This window comes from Lactuca sativa, chromosome 2, assembly GCF_002870075.4.
Source record: "Lactuca sativa cultivar Salinas chromosome 2, Lsat_Salinas_v11, whole genome shotgun sequence".
Lineage (NCBI taxonomy): Eukaryota > Viridiplantae > Streptophyta > Magnoliopsida > Asterales > Asteraceae > Lactuca > Lactuca sativa.
This window is the reverse complement of record NC_056624.2, coordinates 34,286,180-34,295,702: the sequence shown is the minus strand read 5'-3', so window position 1 is coordinate 34,295,702 and position 9,523 is coordinate 34,286,180. Positions and strand designations below refer to the sequence as shown.

The 9,523-nt window shown below is 30.1% G+C and overlaps 1 long non-coding RNA gene across 1 annotated transcript; it reads right to left on the bottom strand.

The window, feature by feature from the left end:
• Window positions 1-1,148: 1,148 nt before the first annotated feature.
• Window positions 1,149-4,354, bottom strand: LOC122196677 (uncharacterized). The gene is made up of 2 exons (XR_006188699.2): window positions 3,821-4,354; window positions 1,149-1,349 (listed from the first exon to the last, which is right to left on the bottom strand). It is a non-coding gene; the product is annotated as an uncharacterized LOC122196677 (long non-coding RNA).
• Window positions 4,355-9,523: the final 5,169 nt, after the last annotated feature.

Here is a 9,523-nt window from a genome sequence, read left to right as displayed (position 1 = left end):
GGCCACAGATTGACTCCACTCCTAAACTGTTACTTATTCAATATATAACTATAACTCAAATAAAACTCAAATAAATTACACTTGGAAACTTGACTCACTCTATTTTAGCGAAGACTCGGCTGAATAATAACAAGTTAACAACTAAACATTATTTTCCGAGAATACTTGCCAATTGATAGACTTTTGAGGGGTTTAGTTCTATAAACAATGGAAAACTCTTTATATCTATCAATCTACACAAGTTTGCATTTTTGTGTCATAATTTCATTAAAACTAGAAGGCCACACATATATTATGATATTTTAGCCAAATAAAACCTTAGAACTATTTCATATTATCCAAAATAACACCAACAAACACAATTCTAACGTAATAATACTAAAAAACTATTTGAACCCAATTTTTTTCTAGCATGTTTTTCCTTATTCAATCCCCTACTGCATACTTATTTCGTCTAATGTCCCTATTACATGCATAAATAAAAATTAAGCACATAAAAGTCTAAAAGTGAGAAAAGAGAATACTCCCTTGTGGGGATAGTAGTGGCGAGATCGAATCTAAATGTTATGGGTTGTTGTTACCAACTCGTACATGCAACTGGAAATCTAAAACTCTGACACTGCTATAGATAATGTCGAAAAATGTTCCAAGCCGGAGAACTAAGCTTCCATTGCTCAAAAGAAAAAGGAAGTGGTAGGCCAGAAACTGCGTTGTGGTATAGTAAGGACCGCGACGTAGTTACGGTCTCTTGTTGAGAAATCTCGCGCTTGGAATCTGAACTCACAATGTGGATATGTAGATACTACGACGAGGTTCTCACAATCAGATGTAAACCATAGCATGAAATATTAATGATCACAGATTATATAGACCACTCATATCGTACATGTCATTTTCTTAAAACTAAAAATTTATAGCTCAAAATACCCTCAAATTTGCCTTTATAGTAAACATCGCACCCCTCACTTACAAATTTTCATGCCTCTCCGACATACTCTCGTTAATGTTCTCAGCCTATTCGTTGAACTTACTGCCAATATTATATTAATATAAAAATTCTACGAAATTCAAAAACAAAACCAAGAGTTATACAAAAGGAAAATCATTTCGTTACAAATTAAAACTAAATAAAACAAAACATTGAAACATCCCCAAATTCACAGTCCAAAAATTTTATTTTAAATCATTAAATAACCCATAAATAACTCATCATATAAAAATCATAAGTCATGTATCTCCAAATGTCATAAACATATGTCAAAACATATCAGAGTAAAAACATCCCACGCTAAAACGATGGTGTGTGCACTGCAGTCATCCCGAGCTCTTCCCCTTGCTATCGAAAGTACCTGAAACCAAAACTGAAAACTGTAAGCACGAAGCTTAGTGAGTCTTCCCAAGCTACCACATACCATACACATAATCACATAACCACATAAACTGGGGCCCCACCGACATCGGAAAGAGTTCGGCATCAGGCCCTGCCTGGCATCAAGAACCGCTCGATATATAGATCTATTTCTACCAAGCCCCGCCAGCTATACACATACAGACAATCATATATAATCATACTAGCACATAAAGAATCATACACAATACTATATACCCTATTCCTAAGGCCTCGCCTATCATGGACCCCGCCCCTACTCTTCTGATAATGAGATATGGAACCCGGTCCACTCTTAGCTAGTGGTGAGATACGGGACCCCGCCCACACTCACTTCCTTATCATGCACATACAAGTATCACAAAGACAACAAGTATAACTAAACATGCATTCCTTCATTAGGTACCACCCGACATCGAACATTAGTTCGGAAACATACATATAACCTTCCTCGGGCCCCGTCTGGCATCGTACTTTAGTCCGGAACATACGAATATCATAATCTACCTATTCATAACATACTCAAATAATACTAAGATATGGGCCCAATCCACACTTAGCTACTAATCACAAACAAGTATGAGATACGGGCTCAGCCCACACTTAGCTACTCTACACAGGCCGACGTTGGTGCCCGCGACCCGTTCCTACAGGAGAAAATTCATGTCACAAGCTGACTGCAGAATCCCTCGAATGAACCTTTGGCTGCTAACTGGCAAATCCCCGAACTACTGATCTCTCGACTCCCCGAACTACTGAGCATCATACAAATTAGATAAGTTTAGGATTATTATAACTTAACCATAGGTCATCAATGGGGTTGAAGACCATTCCACCCTCACATACTATTGTCCAAGTATGGACTCTACTCAACCCTCTTGAACCCCTTTTATCCTTCATAACCCCTAATGGTTAACCTTGGTCAAAGTCAAGGTTCAGTTAAAGTCAAAGTCAACACTTGAAATTGACTCAACTCGTCGATTCATCCTCCTGAATCGTCGAGTTCCCTCACTACCCATAGTCGTGACAGAATAAGTCAACTCGTCGAGTCCATCTTCAAACTCGTCGAGTTCCGCGCTGTACAAAATCGGAACAAATCGACTCAACTCGTCGAGTCCCGGCCCTCTTAAAGGATTAACCCCCTTCTCTTCAGATCCAAACTTCATGTTTCATCTACATACTGGAAATTCCCTTTTAAGGGTAAAGTTTCCAACTTTACCCACTAATAGTCCTTCTTAATGGGTTTAGCTAAAACCCTAGTCCTCTAGGACATAGATCTTGGTCCAAAAGCCATAATACTCCAAACCAAAGCATACTAACATAGATATATGCCTTAGACATCATTTGAACACGTAAAGCTCCTAACTTTCCTTCCATGCATGGCCTTTTAGGGCTTAAAAGACCACAATAACACCATAAAGCTTGCATGGGGCTTCCATGGTCATAAAGTTTGCACCTTTATGCCATGAAACTCCTTCTAGAACCCAGATCTGAAAGGTAGATCACTTGGGACATCCATATCCCAAGGACTAAGCTTCTTAGACAAAAAACCCCATGAAATGATAAGAGGGAGATCTAACAAGCTACTTAGAAAGGTTGAGGCTTGCTTACCAGAACATGAAGAGGATGAGATGTTGCTTATGGATCTACAATCTTCTCCTAGAAACCTCTAGTTTATTCTTCTTCTACAAACTTCAAATCACACAAATTTCACTCAAAAATGGCTCACAAGCTCACACAAGACTCTAGGGTTTCGTGGATTAGGGTTTGGGACTTGGAGGCTGGAAATGAGACCATAAAGTGAGGATTAAGATGCTTAAATTGGGTGCAAAACCCTGAATTTAGGGTTTCACTCTGGCAGACCTACTCACCGAGTTGAGGGCTCTCAACTCGTCGAGTAGATTGAGTAAAACCCGCGTCCAAACTTATTCCTATTCGTCGAGTTATCCCCCTTGGACTCGACGAGCTGGCCTTTAATTTGCATAATATTTTTTCTTAATTAGCCTCCTGGTTTCCGAGTGTTATAAACATACTAAAGTTAAAACTAGCAACTAAGTTTCCATAATAAATAAATAAATAAACGAAGCATCATAAAAGGATAAAATCAATGGTCTTCATCCGAGCCACATGTTCCTGGTAGCCAGACACTAGAGGCAAGTTTATGTTGAAACTATGTTGGTATTAGGACCCACCTAAAATTTTAAACTTAGTTAAAATATGTATAGAAATATTTTTGGGAACTATCTTTGAAAAAATTTAGGAACTACCTTGTGTTGAACAAAATGGATAATCAAATAAGAAAATATACAATGAACAAAAAATCAGAAAATTTAGGATACCAATCGATTAGTCAACAAAAAATATATAAGTAAACCAGAAAAATATTCTAAAGAATAGTTAGTCTGCTAAAAAAATCTAAAAATAATTACTCACTAGTAAAAATCGGCACAGCCGGAGTAATCAACTGGATCGGACATTTGAAGAGAAAATATTGACGCCGTCTTTGAAATGATCAACACACCCTCTCCTCTTCCCCTTTACCCGTTGGCTGTCTTCACTTGTTTATTGAACTCATTCTGAAACTGTGACAAGCAAGTAACAATCTCTGTCATCGCCGGTGTGCTCCTCTCTCCTCTTTTTGAGACATCGATCTATAAGTTCTTTTTCCTTTCTCTCACTCTTTATCTTTCTCTTTCTTTTTCTTTCTCTCGCTAAAACACTATAGATGTGTTAATGGGATTTTGGTAGAAAATTGAAAGGCTACAACTCTATTCTAGCGTAATGTATTTAGAACTAATACCTATTGTCTTAAACTACTGAAAGGCTACAATGCAATAGGTAATAATAATAATTATTAGTATTTAATATTTTGTAATTTATAAACTTTATTTTGATAAATAAAACTTTCGAAAATTATTAGGAAAGTAATAATGTTTTAACTTTATTTTCATACAATGATGTAGAAAAAAAAAATCAAACTCTAAAAAAACAAAAAAAAAAACACACAAACACCTGTAAAGAGACAAATTGAGCATTACTTTACTTCATGTAGATTTTAATGTTGCATATTTAAAAAGAATTAGTATTTTAGGAATTATTATTATCAATATATTTATACAAATATTTTAATGTATAAATCTGTGTCCGAGATAATTGCAAATATATAATTTAATATTTTAAGATGTAGAACCCAACCTCTCAAAACAATTGTTGACTTTGTTATTTTTATCGATTGTGTTTAATTTATGAACCATTTAGTTTTCTTTTCTAGATTCGTCACTTGTTTGGTGGATGAGCGTGTAGGTTTTGTTTTATTTTTTTTGTTGAAAATGTAATTAATTGTATAAAATATGGACAAAAAGAAAAGAATGGTGCCCAAGAAAATATGGTAAAATTATATTTATTAATATATAAAAAACATATTTATTATTATTTTTTGAAAATAGCTGTTGGCCAAGGGTCATTTGACCCGAATTGTAACGCAAGGAGAGGAGCCATGTGGGTGTTGTATACTTGTATGTTTTGGCCTTAACTCGTAATGGAGATGCGGCATCAGCCCCAAACGCCTTATGAAGATACGTACTGAAGAGTTTTATAAATACTTTTACCGTTTGCTTCTAATGATTAGTTTTCAATATTCTAAATAACTCTATCTTCAAAATATAACGATATTTCATTGAAACTTGGTCATATGATTGTGTATTGTTCAGACTTTAATTCTTGATAATTATACCATATAATTTTCAAAACAAGGTAATTAGATTAATAAAAGAGGTAATAGGAGACATATTTATAATAACCAAATCAAATATTTACAATTATGTCCTTATATGAACACAAAAGTCAAAACGACGTCATTACTGCCATAAATGTAAACACCAAGGTGAGAACACATGATCCACATGTGATATGTTACCATCATGATACGTTTTATTATATATATATATATATATATATATATATATATATATATATATATATATATATATATATATATATATATATATATATATATTTAATCTCAGTTACATATTTCTAATTTTTCGTTCTAACGTTCCAGCATACCAGCAGCAGCATGGTATGTTTAATTATAAATGATTATACGACAGACAGGTATAATCATATATGGTTATGCATGTTTACACATATATGTCTAATTAATAATGATTGTATATATATATATATATATATATATATATATATATATATATATATATATATATATATATATATATATATATATATGCGTGTTTGAGTGTTTGGGGTCATAAACAGAATAATCATAAATGATTATGACAATTGGTAGTAGAAGATGTGGTGGTGATAGAGGTGACGGTGATATAAATGATGAAGGTGACAGTGGTATGGTAAACTGGTGTCAGAGAAGATAATAGTAGTTGTGGCGGTGACAGTTGTGGTGGTGAGATTCAACCAGAGGGCTATAACAGATTTGAAATATATGGGTAAGGTTTAATTTTAGGATTTCTATTTTGTTTTTAATATATATATATATATATATATATATATATATATATATATATATATATATATATATATATATATATGTTCAAATGTTTTCACTATCTATTGTGTACATGTATGATTGATTCTGGACCAATCATTTTAGTTATTTTAAGAAAGTAATTAATGCATATTAAATGCTGAAGATTTAATTAATATCCATTATATCTTCAAAATGTAATATGTATTAATTACTTTCTTAAAATAACTAAAATGATTGGTCCAGAATCAATCATACATGCACACAATATATAATGAAAACAAAATAACCTAACCTTTTATATATATATATATATATATATATATATATATATATATATATATATATATATATATATATATATATATATATATATATATATATATATATATAACGCATGATCCACGTGACTTGTAACCATCATGAAACGTTACCAACACCATATATATATATATATATATATATATATATATATATATATATATATATATATATATATATATATATATATATATATATATATATATATATATATATATATATTCGATAAATTATATTATGATATAGCTTTTTTGCAAACTTTAAAATTTTGGTGTAATATTTGAAAATTAAAATTTTTTGAATTTTTTAAAAATTCCCGACTATGACCGTCGAGACCGCTAAGGGCCGCCAATGCCGACTTTGACCGATTTTGACCAATTTCCGCCAAGCATCCTAATCGTAATCGATTTAAGGCCGACAAACGATTAATTGCCGATTAATCGGCCTCCAATGCCGATTTCTGCAACACTGATATATATATATATATATATATATATATATATATATATATATATATATATATATATATATATATATAATGATAGAATCGGAGTATATCTAATCATAAATGATTATAAACGTAAAGATATCATCATATATGATTATATATCTTTATAAATATATGTCAAATTATAAATGAATATAAATATATGTTTGTTTAGAAAGTAGTTAATCATATATGATTATGGTGGTTGGTAGGAGAAGAGATGGTTGTAGCAAAGGTGGCGGTGTTATATATATATATATATATATATATATATATATATATATATATATATATATATATATATATATATATATATATATATATATATATATATATATATATATATATATGTCTTTATGTTTATACCTCACAATCGGTTTAGTCCTTATTTTTTTAGTCAATTAAGTCTTAAAAAATCAGTTATATTAATTTTGACTTTTTTACAGGTAAAATGCCGGTAACTGATCAACAACAGACAATAAGGATTTTTTGCAAATAAATCCAGAATATAAGGATTTTTTTAAATATATTATTTTTAATATTTTCTTATTATATTTTTTGTCTCATGAATTGTATTATCTTACATTAATGTTATGATATTTTTTTGTGTGACCAATGATATCTATTATTAAAATAAATTTATTTATGAAAATAACAATTTTGAAAAATGTTTTGTCAAACAGATTGTATTATCTTATGTTAGTTTTATGATATTTTCTTGTACTACCTTACATTAATCTTATTATTTTCTTTGTGTGACTAATAATATGTATTTTGAAAAAAAAATCTTTTAAAAATAATAGTTTTCGTTATATTTATGCCTAACTATTTGTATTAGCATACATTAATCTTGTTATATATATATATATATATATATATATATATATATATATATATATATATATATATATATATATATATATATATATATATTAGATAATTTATATTGTGATATAGCTTTTTTTTTGGGAAAATAATCGTTTTTATAATGTTTTCGTCTAACATATTGTTATCTTAGATTGATCTTTTAAAAGCGGTTCCTTTTAGAAAAACAAAATACTCTTTTTATAGTAGATATTTTTTTTTCGGACAAAGAAAATATAATAAAAGTAATGTGAGATACCAATCGATTAGTCAAAAATATTATAAAAAATGTTATTTTTAGAAGAAATCAAGATATTTCATAATAGATTTTCTCTTTCAGAGAAAAAAAAAACTTCATAATATTAATGTAAGATAATTCTATTAGTTAGACAAATATATTATAAAAACAAATATTTTTATAAAAATAAAAAACTATTTTCATAAAAGATATTTTTTATAGATAAAGAAAATATAACAAGATTAGTGTATGATATCAATGTGTTAGAGACCAATATTATAAAAATAGTTATTTTTGGAATAAAAAATATTTCATAAAAGATATTATCTATCAGACAAAGAAAACATCATAAAATTAATATAAGATAATACAATTTATTAGACAATAACAATATAAAAACGATTATTTTTAGAAGAAAAAAAACTATTTTTGTAACATATATTATATCTTAGAAAGAATTCCATAAGATTAATATATGATAATACAATGTGTTTGACAAAAAAATATTTAGATAATAAACTAATATTAAAAAAAACTAAAATTAATATATTTTTTAAAAAGTCCTTATATTTTGGATTTGTTTACGAAAAAGTCCTTATATTATGTTGGTGACGGGTTTTTCGGCTATTTGTAATGCCCCAAAATACATAAGCAAAAAATTCATTTTTGAATTCTTTAAACCAAACATCACATGCCTCGAAATCATCCAAAATACAAACTATCATGAAATATCAGAGTAAATGAGATAATAAAATACGGAAGTCATGAAAGGGATGATACGGTGCCATTATGTCGGGTCTTTCCCTTTCGAACCAGAAGTACCTGAAACCATAAAAATAAAACTGTTAGCACAAGGCTTAGTGAGTTCCCCAAAGTACCACATAACAAACATAAAATTGGGCCTAGCCCTATGACAGATTCCAACCCATTACATAAATATGGGTTTAGCCTTGGGTCCCAAACCTGGGGTTTCTTCCAACACATCTTATACTCGTTGTAAAATGATAAATACGATTGATAGATTCTATAATAAATAACGAGAATTGAATGACAAGAACAAAGATCAAAATAGTGTTGAATGCTTTGATTAGAATAACTCTAGAAGAGCTCAAGGAAGAACTTCTCTGTGAGAGTGTACGACAATTAGGGTTACAAAACGATGACCTTAAAGTTACATGTATGCATAATATAAATATTCTAAAGAACTAAGTGGATCTGGGAATGGACAGGCCCAAACCGGTAAATAAGACTATATTAGCACATACATTTGACACAATACATTATTAAGCCCAACAATTGTCACACCCCCGAACCAGACGGCGGAAACGTCCGGGGGCTATCGTGACTCAATTGAATACCATAACATTGAATATATATGAAACATAACAACATTCGTCACCATGCATTAATATAGTACAACCGGTAGCGTTTACATGTCATACATTGTTTAAACATTACATTCCCAAAAAAATAAATTGTTCGATTCGTTCATAATCAAACTGCAAGCCATCACCGAATATGTTTTCCTTTGGTTCACTGGTTCCCTGAGAATACAAGTATTTTGAAAAACGTCAACATATGAAATGTTGGTGAGTTCATAAGTAGTGTTTGAAATCCAATGTTTGTATTGTTTAAAAACCACCAGAAAATCCGATATTTTCTGAAAATAGTATAGTCAAAAAGGTGTGATGATCCATAGGTATGCTTGTTTGTTTCTATACTTGT